The sequence below is a fragment of the Triturus cristatus genome, chromosome 10 (assembly GCF_964204655.1).
Source record: "Triturus cristatus chromosome 10, aTriCri1.1, whole genome shotgun sequence".
NCBI classification, from domain to species: Eukaryota; Metazoa; Chordata; class Amphibia; order Caudata; family Salamandridae; genus Triturus; species Triturus cristatus.
This window is the reverse complement of record NC_140593.1, coordinates 345,994,777-346,007,228: the sequence shown is the minus strand read 5'-3', so window position 1 is coordinate 346,007,228 and position 12,452 is coordinate 345,994,777.

Genomic DNA, 12,452 nt, shown 5'->3' with positions numbered 1-12,452 from the left:
ACGTTCGGAACAATTCTGTGCTCAGTGGGCTCCTTCTACACCCTCTAATCAGCAAGTGGCCCCTTCTGGCGACCCGGTACCTGCGAAATGCCCCAAAGTGGACGGTGTGAATCAGGATATCTTTGACAGGCTGCAGGATGCTTTTATGGCTCACAATGCTCCGCAGCGCCCTCCTGTGATCCCTTCTCCGCCGGCGCCACCCACTGATCCATCCAGCCCGGCTCCGGACACAGGTGATGATGTCAATGGGGATACAGATGAAGAGCCGGGACCTTCTAGGCCTTGGCGGCCCGCTTCTTCACCGCCCCATCGGACCATCAGGTTCCCTCCGTTAGCTCTGATATGCTAGACCTGAACTGTTGGTACATCCTCGTTCCTCTGAATGGACGCCTTTGGGCAAGGTGGCCGCTTACGTGGCCAGTTGGATTCGCACCCCTATGGGGAAGGAGGCGCGTAGCCGACTTCGTTCGGAGTGTCCCCGTCCCTCCCTTGACGGGAAAGTCGCACAGACCCCTGAGCTGGATCCCCGGATGGCGACTTTTCTCGCTAAGTTTATCAAAGATCCCAAGAAAGGGATAGATCGTTCCTGGAGGGCATGCCGGGATAAACTCCTGGATGCCCTCGGGCCCATGACGATGGCGTTGGATATGGCGGAGGATGCCAGGCTTCAGGTGCCTTGATTTTGCCGGAGGCCCTCTCGGGATGGGCGCAGAGGGCGATAGTCTTCTTAGGAAATGCGAGCTGCGTGCTTTCCACAGAGTGTCGTCGTTTTTTCCTTATTAAGGTGGACCCTAAGTTGGGGGACTTGGCAGATTCGGAGGCCGGAGCTGTAGCCCAAGGGGGTTTATTCAGGAAACCCTTTATCAAAGAATTAGGAAAATTCGTAAATACATTCACCTCCTTAGACACAGTCCAATCGTCTATTAAAAAAGTCTTTCCCTCACAGGTTTTCCATGGGGCCGGTGGAGGTAGGGGCCACTCGACCGGCCAGGTCCCCGCTAGCAGCACCAACAACTCCAGGGGACAAGGCTCCAGGCAAGGGAAGTACCAAACGCAGGCACAATATTCCAATTTGTACCCGTCCCACGGCAGACGTTCCAGAGGCAGAGGTTTCCGCGGAGGGGACAACGCTAATAACACCGGTAAGTGTTTCTTGTGCTTCCCTGGTGGGAGTGGGAGGATGTTTGGCCCGCTTTCTGGGTGTGTGGAGGACGATCACGTCCGATGCCTGGGTCCTCCAGACGGTGCAGGGGTTTCAAATAGAATTCTGCGGCGAACCTCGGCAAAGCTGCCCGCCAAATCCCATTCGTTTTTCGCGGTCAGAAGAAGCCCTGACAGGTGCGGAAATCTCCGCTCTCTTAGACATAGGCGCGATTTGCCGCACAGCCTTAGATCCTCTCGGTTTCATCAGCAACATGTTTGTAGTGGACAAGTCGGATGGGCGGCAACGTCCGGTCCTCAACCTGCGGGTTTTCAACGTTTGGTTGGTTTACCGTCATTTTAAAATGGAGGGTATTCACCTCCTCCGGGATGTGCTCCGGCCGGCGGATTGGATGGTCCGGTTGGATTTTAAGGATGCTTACTTGGCCATCCCTAATTTTTTCCGCTTCACAGGAAGTTTCTTCAATTCCTTTGGAAGGGTCAAGTTTATCACTTCACTACACTTCCCTTCGGGCTGGCCTCCGCCGCCTGGTGCTTCACAAAGGTTCTCAAACCAGTGGTGGAGTACCTCAGGGTGAGAGGAACACTTCTCATCATTTACTTGGACGATATGCTCTTGCTGGCCCAAGACCCAGTTTCTCCTAGAGTCTGTTGGAGGGCTTGGGTTTTGTCATAATTGTCAAAAAGTCCCAGCGCGTCACGTTCTTGGGTTTCGTGGTCGATTCCACGACAGCTACTCTCAGTCTCCCGTCGCGGAAAATAGCAAAAATTTGTCCCGAGCTCAGATGGACGCTTGCCAAGGGCACGGTTCCCCTGCGTCAGATAGCCCGCATCGTGGGCTTACTGTCAGCCTCGATCCAGGCTATCTTTCCGGGGCCCCTTCACTATCGGGCGTTGCAACGACTCAAAGCCAAGTTCTTGCGGAATGGTCTCCCGTACTCCCATCCAGTAACCCTGTCAGGGGAAGCGGTGGAGGAAGTTCGTTGGTGTCGCTCCCACATGGAAGCATGGAACGGGAGAGCGATCTTTGGCTCCGCTCCGGACCTGGTCATAGAGTCAGACGCAAGCAGGTCAGGCTGGGGCGCTTGGTGTGGAGATTTTTCCACAGGAGGTTCATGGTCCCCACAGGAACAGGAGCTTCACATCAACTGCCTGGAGCTTTTGGCAGGCTCCTTCGCTGTGCGTTGTTGGACCAAGGACAGAGTTCAGTCTTGCGTCCTATTGAAGATGGACAACGTTTCAGCGGTCAGGTATATAAATCACCTGGGCGGTACTCGCTCAAAGGTGCTTTCGGACCTGGCAGCGAATTTGTGGCAGTTTTGCCTCAACAATCACATTTCATTGACGGCGGAGTATCTCCCGGGTCGACTGGCATTCGTGTCATTTCAGGCATTCCAGTCTGTGCAAACTGCATCCGGACGTGTTTCGTTGGGTGCGGGACTTTTGGGATCCTTTTTCTGTGGCTCTTTTTGCCTCCAGGTTGGACCACCAGCTGCCTCGTTTCTTCAGCTGGAGGCCGGACCCCCTGGCGGCAGCCATGAATACGTTCCTGCAAGACTGGACGCAGGAAACAGCTTACGTGTTCCCGCCCTTCGCCATGATCACTCAAGTTTCCGCTCAGATTCGACGGCAGCGAGCCAGCATGGCTCTCATTACACCAATTTGGAGGTCTCAAATATGGTTTCCGGTTCTTCTGGAACTTTCTTGGGATTTTCCAATCCCACTCCCCCACTTTCCAGAGCTTCTCCTCAATCCGGATGGTGTTCACCATCAAATGGTTCTCGAGGGCTCTCTCCACCTCATGGCGTGGAGGATTACAGGGGACGATGGACGCTCCCGGCATTTCAGAGATCGCTGAGAGCCTCCTGTCCAGGGCTTGGTCAGACAGCAAGGCCAAACGTTATCGCTCCGCCTGGACAAGGTGGTGTCGTTGGTGTGTGTGACGGGGTTGTGATCCCGTGGTCTCAGACGTGGTCGAGATCTTGAATTTTTTGGCACACCTCGCTCAGCAAGGCCTGGCTTATCGGTCGGTCAACACCTTCCGTTTGGCGATTTCGGCCGGTCATTCCCCGCTGGGTGGCAAACCGGTGGGAGAGCATCCTTTTGTTTGCAGGCTCTTGAGGGGCCTCCAGTTATTGCTTCCTCTGGATCCCCGATACTTGGAACTTTGGGATGTTAATAGAGTGCTTAATCTTTTTCTGTCATGGCAACACAATGAGTTTCTCTCCCGTAAAGAATTATCAGCGAAGCTTGCGATGCTTCTTTGTTTGATTTCCTGTCGCAGAGTTTCGGACGTACGAGCTCTAGACGTCGCGGTCAGAATCTTTTCTCCTTCGGAAGTGTCTTTCACTATCTGTCACAGGACTAAGACTCATACTCGGACTATTGAGTACCCAGCGTTCCCGGACTCTCCTAAACTGTGTGTGGTCTGTTGCTTGAAAGCGTATGAGGAGATGTCCGAGGAACTTCATCCTCTTGGAGAGCGGCAGCTCTTAATTGCGCTCAAGAAGCCTTACAAGGCATTTTCATCCCCTATTGCATGTTGGGTGCGTTGGGTCAGGCAGGAGGCAGGCATTAGCCTGCGGCAGTTTGGGGCTCACTCGGCAGGCGGGCGATGGCTTCTAAAGCTTTTTCTCTGGGTGCCCGTTTAGAGGACAAAATGAATGCAGCTGACTGGTCCTCCGATTCCCACCCTTCGTTGGGAGTAAGTATCAATTGGTTTTTCTTGATCTGGTTTTTGTGGGACGATGTTCGTGATTTACCATGGTCTTCTTTGGGTCGAATTTGAACAAGTCAGAATCTTGTATTTGATTGATGATGCTTATCTTGCAGTTTCTTGCTTTGTACTTGCTTTGTTGCATAGGCCTTCCTTCTCAGACTGGGTCCTGATGGTTTTCTCTTTGGTTTCCAGAATTGTATTCCGGAAAGCAGGACACTTGATCGAGGTTGAGACGCTTCCCAGCAAAGAAAGAGGAGGAACAGAGCAGAGAAGAGGGACTAGGAGAGCGTCCCGGACTGTGATTGGTTACTATGGACTGAAGGATATGTTGTCCCTTCTTTGTTTTGTTTGACCACTTTCACCGAGGGTGTTTGGGAAAGATGGTCCAAATTTGAGTTTTAAAATGGCTGCTGTGCAAACAAAGCATAGAAAGTGATAGCATAATCCTCGCCTCCGAGTCCTTAATAGAATTGAAACTTTCCGTTACGTTAGCTAGGAAATTTTTCATTGTATTGCACATTTCCCTGGACGATCAGGTTCTGAGATTTAGGTAATTTTAAACTGTTTATCTTGAAAATTGACCCTCAGGCAAAAAAGACAAGCTATCAGATTTTGACAGACTGTAGCATTCCTTTAGTTTTCCACTGAGAAACAATCGTGAGTAATACAGCTCCGTGAGGGCGATCTGTAGGTGTATGGCTCACATGAAGCATGTCAATAAGGCAGAGTAAAAGCATGCTTTATTGCATCCAATCTGAGGTACTCTTTTACGAGATGTCTTGAATCAGTTTATTGCACATCCGGGTTGATTTATAAATAAAAGTTAAATGTTATCAGCAGAAAACATTTCAGACATTTCCTTTTCTTGATGCAATAACTGTTAAATAGTGCTTGTGGAATCCACAAGCTATCAAGAAATTGTCCCAATAGTAACCCAATATAGTTCAATATAAAGCTATGCATTAAAATGTCAAGTAAAAAACTGTTCAAAGTTGTATAATGTAGGCAAGGAGGCCTATGTTTTCAATGCACCTAATACGAGAAACTCTGCAGACCCTTCGGTCCTCTGAAATTACAAAAATGAATATACTCTATATGCTACATTTTAGTGAGACTTGATTATAATTTAGGAGCACATTTATTAAGAATTCAGGCTAGGCAGTGCCGCGCTGTATTTCGTGAATGAGAGAGAGCTGAAGAACGCCATATCTACTAAGGTATGGTGCTCCTCAGCTCTCTCCCTGCGCTAGCGCCAACACAGGCACTCATGCGCCACGGTTAAAGGCAGGATTTTTTGTGCAGGAAGGGAAACTTTCCTGCACAAAAGGAGAAACTTCTGCTTCAGGGAGGCATAGCATAGTGTTTTGATCCATTCCTAGGTTTTCTAGCCTTAAAAAATCTGTGAATGGGCTACAAGCCATGGGCGGATGCATCGGAACACACATGGACCTCGTATGGAATACCTCCCTAACACAAAGGAATGCAAGGCAGAGCCTGTATGATGTTTGGGGAAAATCCCAGATACAACCATGCAAACATGATTTGCATGACTTTCCAAAACATGTCAAACCAACAGAGGCCTGTGTGAGACATTAGACTTCATTGCCAGCACTACTATTGTATGCCCCAATGGGAAACACCGGTGGACATTGTCAGGATTAAATGTATGCTGAACTCTTTAGTGACTGTATAGTGTTCATGAGCAGGTCTCCATGCTCATGCCTGGTCCATTCCCAATAGCCAGCAACACAGGAAACATCCATAATTCCAACAGGCAGAGATTACTGGGGGTACTACACGTAGGACTCTGTGGGTGTCCTGAGAAATGAGGAATTAAGGAGGGGTTTGCTAATTCCAGTCACAGTTTTCCCAGCCCCATCAGCATTACAGGGGATAAAGTAATGAGGGCCTTTGAAAGGAATGCTTTGTGTTTAAGTCAGCACTCACACACCTTTCAAACGTATTACTGCAATAAATAACCCAACCTCTAAATCACTTTTAGGGATAGGGGCCTATATAATCAATTAGCTATAGCTACAAAGCTGTTTTCTCTTCAGAATGTGGTATATGAATCTCTCATTCACTCAAGAAACTATGATACATGTACAATTGCCAGAATACAACATTATCCCACTGAAAAGGATATTTGGCCCCAGCACTCTTGTTTGCACTGTTACATCTACATTTTATTTGCAACTTCCATTACTTATACAGATATTTTTGTCCAAACCACCTCTAATATGCCAATAGACTGTCATTTGAGTCCTGTTTGCACATAGTACCTTCTTTGACGCACTTTTGCTCGTAGGGCTACCTCCGGTATACCCTATGATTGTATTGATTGATATGTTTGCACTTTATTCTGTATGCGTCTTTTGCTCTATGCACTATGCACTTTAAGATAAAAAAATATATATATAGCTCTTTTGTTGGATGTATCATGGGAAAGGTAACGTGAAATCTTGTTCCCTAATTTACTTGCATTCTGCACTTTTTATATATACCCAGAAAAGCATTAACCTTATAAGATGAAATATAGGAAAACATTGTTTGTAGGTTTATATCTTGAATTTTTATTTTAATCTGTTTAGTAATTCACCATGAGTTGGTAGATGATATCCTGTACTATCTAATTTTTAACTGTAATATATGATTGATCGAGTTGTTCACTTTCATGACATTAAGTTGTCGAATAAAGTATTTGATTGATTGATTGATTGAGTCCTGTTTGGGGAATTAGATTTGGGCAGTCTACTGACTCATGACTTTTGGTACCCTTTGGGACAAGTAATTGTGGCTTTTAACCACTGACTGTAAATTTCAGCACCATCCACTAAAACTTACTAATTGGTGCAGGTGACAATTGGCCACACCTCTTTAGAGATATTCAAATTTAATTGCCTGTAATTTGCTATTCATACTGTGATTTCCCACTAAGATACACATGAGTGGGTGTTCTTCACATTTGCATTGAATTCCCATGACCACTGCTCCAACACATTCTTGGGAACTCCTCTGAGTAGAATTTAAGGGAAACATGATTGAATTAATGCACAAGTGCACACATAGAAATGCACCTGCCTGCCTGTCTGTGCACAGCGGAATTTCAATAGTGACCTTCACTGTTTAATAATAGTACAAAATTCAGTTTGTTCTATGGCCTTGATCACACTCTTACATTTATCAAATGTAGTGGTTTGTGTTCAAGATGTTCCTGGACAGGACCGTTTTACAACTATGTTCAATTAAATGCTGTTGGACCAAGCCCTCACCGCAGGGTCCCCCCCAAACCTATTTCCTTTACCCTCCACTTTTTGCTAAATTTGTTTTTGCTGACCTTAGAACTCTGTACACTTTACCACTTCTAACCTGTGCTCAAGTGCTTGTGCCATGTCCTTTAAAAATGGCAGAATTGGCTTATTCCCAATTGCCCTATTTAATTCGCTTATTCAGCCCTAGTAATGTGGTACTACATGTACCCAGGGTCTGTAAATTAAATGCTACTAGCGGGCCTGCAGCACTGGTTGTGAAATCCACATAGGTAGCCCTTATAGACATATTTCAGGCCTGCCATTGCAGCCCATATGTACAGATTTTAAACTGCCATTTCGACCTGGCAAAATAAACCTTTTGCCAGGCCAAAACCTTCCTTTGTAATACATTTAGAGCACCACTAGGGTAGGCCCTAAACAGCCCACAGGGCAGGGTGCAATGTATTTAAATAGTAGGACATATAAAGTTTTCATGTCCTGGTAGTGAACAGTTCTTACATTCCTTTCCCATAGGATAAGATTGGTTACCTTATTACATTTGATAAGTTGCAATTCCAAATGGGAGCAGGTAAACCATTCATGTTTGGTGTCTTTGGAATTGAATGAAAAATCCTCTTTCATGGTAAATTCAGATTTTAAATTACAATTTTGAAAATGCCACTTTTAGAATGTTTGCTTTTTCCATCCTTAGCCATTTATTGCCTGTAGCTTGTCTCTGGGTCACATGACAGGGTGTAGCTGACAGTTGGGCTTTGTGTAGTCCTCCTAGACAGCCACACACAATAGAAGCACTTGAATAGCCTGTGGTATGCCTCCACACAAAGGGCTCCATACCCCCAGTATCAGGCCTGAAGCCAGGACAGGAAAGGCAGGATGCCTGGGGACTTCAAAGGGAAACCTCTAGAAGCTTCTCACACTTCAAAGTCAGAACTGGGTATAACAATTGGTGGAGTTCATGTAGTGACAAAAACAACTCTGCTGCTCTTCCCGGAGTTCCGCGAGCGGCGAAGGGTGTTAGGGTCATGCCGTTCTCAGTGATTTTGAGCACCAGGTGTTTGTCTCATGCTGTAAAATCATGGTGAACAGCACCATGAGCAGCACAGAGGGTGCAGCTTCTCTTCTGCTGCTCAAGTAGATTTTCGCATTGAGAAATCCTCTCGCCCGCATTGAGAAATCTCGCCAAGAGGTTAATTTTCATCAATCGTGCTCACCAACTATTTCATTTTCATCAATCGTGCTCACCAGACCTTGGCAAGCGCAAGCGAGGAAAAAATTTGCCAGGAAGTAAATTTCCCTTGTTTGCGCTCGCCAACTTGACCCAACCTCTAAATCACTTTTAGGGATAGGGACTTATATAATCAATAAGCTATAGCTCCAAAGCTGTTCTCTCTTCAGAAAGTGGCATACAAGTCTCTCATTCACTCAAGAAACATTGTTACATGTACAATAGTTGACAAGCACAAGTGAGGAAATTAAACTCCGCTCTGCGGAGAGGAGTTTTTGGGAGCTCTTTGTGCTCCGCAGAGTGCAGAAAATTCTGCAAACTCCATGAACAGAGTGGAGTTTACCGCCCAGGGTTAATCTCACACACCACCCCTTCAGTAGACATCTGTACCTGTGTATACTCTACTAGGAAGGACTGCTGTGCTGCTGAAAGTACTGCCACTCTGCTGGACAGCTGCTCTGAAGGAACTGCTGTCCTGCTATGCTGGCCTGCTGCCTGCTTCCCTCTTGCCTGGGTGAGAAGGACTGGACTTACATCTGTTGAACCCAGTACCCCAAAGTGATTCAAAGGGCTAGTTGGCTGGCCTCCTGACTAGAGCCTCAGGGGCAGTAGGCTCCAATAACCTTGAACCCAGCATCTGGACTGTGCCATCTTTGAATCCCATACTGCCAAGTTGTACCTCCCCAGTACTGGACACTTGGGAGTGGGCCTGAAAGTGCTCTGCCACATCTGTGGACCCAGCAGAACCAACGCATTTCCACTGCTTTACAGCGCAAACCGGAGCAGAACTGACACATTGCCTCTGCTATGAGGTTCCTCCTGATGTAAAGGCCTCTGTATTTACCCCACCAGAACTGCAAAGCTTTCCCGATGCAGGCCACGGCAGCTTCAACAACAAAGCAGGTTCTCGCATCGCAGAATCACTGCTTCTCACAGCCATCCCATTGTCTGGATTTCATAATGCATCATCAATGATGGACTTCGTATTGCATACCCTTTTTGATGGGATCCTCAGTAATAATGCAGGACTTTGCATCTAATCTCCCCAGCATCTTGGAACCGACACATCGTCATGGCTGTGTGACGCATTATTGGCACAGAATCTTGCAACACTTCACAACCAGGACCTAAGGTACTTTTTTAGGGAGCCTTACTGGGTCCCTGTAGCCGGTCCATGCTCCATTGTGGTCGGCCTGAACTTTTGACTTTGCCCGGTCCATCGCAATCAGATGTCACAGTTGCTGCGTTGTGCTTTTTTGTGCTATTTTCACTGAAACCTTAAAACCTGCATATTCCCGGCCCTACTGATTGGATTTTTGTCATTTTTACCTTGTTTTATTCATTTAAAATGACTCTATTTTTATAAACTGGTGTGGGGTCCTATTGTGGTGCATTTACACTGTGTAAATGTTTGGAGTGTTGCACAAATTCTTTACACATTGCCTTTGAGTTAAGCCTGGCTGATCTGTGCCAAGCTACCCGAGTGTTGAAAACAGGTGAATTTAGGGTTTGGTTGCGACTTCATCCTGAGAGGAATTGTGGTTGCTGCTTGAGTAGGGTTTAACAATCCGCAACCAGTAACCCAATTTCTTACAAAGGCCACTTTCTTCGACCCGACAGAGGTGTTGCTTATATTCTAAATGTGGCATTGTTTTCTGTGTAAGACTTATTACAACATATTCATCAGATGTGTGGCAAATTCAATCCTAGCATGTGATTTGTGTTTTCTGTTTGATTATTAGATGGTTCAATGTTACCTTCTTTGTCAGATCACATTGACTGCAACATTTCTGTCTCCAAATATATAAAGGCTCACCAATTTTGGGACAAGGCAGATCTTTCAATGATTCTCTTTCAGGCAGATTTCATGAGAAGGCTTTTATTGATCTGCACTGTAATTTTGAGGTTCTCTCCAGCTTTCTGAGCAGTCTTTACAACAAATGCAGTATAATTCTCATTTCCCTTGTGCTAGACCTTAATCAATGTTAGCTACTAATTAGATTATGACTTATTTTCGCTGCCAATGATATTTTACATTTATTTGCATTTGGACCATTATAAAATTAATTGACTTACCAATGCCTCTGCTCTCTCTATTGGCTTATTTATTTTTATTAAACCTTTATAGTTTGTACTTTAAATTCCTTATAGTACCCCAACCCTCCCACTGCTTTTGGATATGGGGTTAAGATCCATTGGTGATCAGGCTCGACTCCGCCCTCTCCTTCTATGGGCAAGAATCTGGAGAGTCCCAGAGTTGTCTTGCTTTGCGGAAGGCCTAACTGATGTGTTGGAGTCACCGGGCTGGTCTAAGATACAATGGTTGAGGGAAGTCAAGCATCTTCTCTTCAACATGGGCCTTGGTAATGCCTGGGTTAATAGAACTGCCCCCCCTAAACCTGTGCTAAAGAAATTATACTGGAATTGGGTAGCCGATAGTAGATTCGGTAACTCCAATTTGTGCAGGACCTCCCTGGACTTCCTATTAGTAAAAGATATGCCCCTTTGCGAACCCTACTTGGACATCATCATAAAGCGCAGTGATAGAGCATTGTACTTTCAATTCAGGATAGGCCTACTTCCTGTAGGGGAACTTACCTCTAGGTGGAAGGCCTCGGCTCAAACCATCCCTATGTGCCCATTTTGTGAGCATAAGATAGAGTCAATCCCACACTTGTTTTTTGAATGTCCGGCCTATGCCCTTCCCTCGCAGTAGGTGGTTAAAACCACTATGCAGAGAACTTGGGACTAGGCATTTTAAGGAGGCCTTACGTGTTCTAAAAAATGATCCCCGCCCACTATTTGCTTGTGGTATAGCTAAGTTCCTGGGTTGGGCCTGGCGCATTAGATCTTCTAGGCGTTCCTATCTTGTTTAATTTGTTCTTAAATGATCTTATCTAATTTATTAGGGTCATTTGTAACATGTATTGCTTGTTAATGTACTGGCTCCTTTTATTCTTTTATTGTTCTGTACTAACTGTACTGCTTTTTAAGATACTGTTTATATCGAAATAAAGCCTATGATGATGATGACTTTAAATGACATGGATTTTCCTGATTGCCTTTCTTATCCAAAAACTTGGGATTAGAAAGATTTTGGCTAAAAACTGTTCTGAAAACCGAGAGGAGACTGGGACCAATCTGCTGGTCTATCCACCCAAGATGCATCGCCAGTCTGCCTAACTTTGAGACAGCTCCTGATATGTACATATCCACAGTAGAAAATCCTGTTCAGCTGTTCTTCGCCAAAGGGGTGTCTGGCCACCTGGAACTTTCAACAGCCACAGCCTTGTCCTGCTGAAGATTTCCGACTTCCAAAAAAGTGACTACGTCCATACAAAGAAATATACACTGCTACTTTGTCCAGCGGCTCCTTGATGACAATGCTCCTCCTCGCACACTACCTATAACCTTGCTGCGCTCAACTTTACCTTCTCAGAACACTTTTCTTCGAAATTTCTTCTAAGTCAGAAGGTAAACAGCAACCATGCCCAATCCACCTCTTGTATCCAACTCCCGCTCCATTATGGTCAGCCATATTTTTCGACTTTGACCCGATCTCACCAGACTAGATGTTTGCGGTTGGTGCTTTGATCGTTGAAGTGCTATTTTTTACCTCAACATCTTTTTATAGCTACGATTCTACCAATTGGAATTTTGTCATTTTGGTGTCAAAACATTTTGTACAACGTGCTCTATTTTTCTAAATTGGTGTGAGATTTTTCATGTTTTATATTTTCACTTTATTAATGTTTATGTGCTGCATGAGTACTTTACACATTTCCTCAAAGTTAAGCCTGACTTCTTTTGTACCAAGCTACCAGAGGGTTAAGCACATGCTAATTTAGTGACTTTTGTGGTTCACACTGACAGCGATTGTGGTTGTTGCTTGAACAGGGATCACCCCATTCCACAAGCAACCCAATTTTCCACAGATATTTATTGAAATATAATACATGTTCAGGTTCCCCTGTATCTCTTGCCATAGTATTGCTTGCTTCTATTACTTGAAGTCATTTTAGAGACGTTATCAGTACCACGACTGAATCAGAGTTCATTTCATCAACTCTAAAAA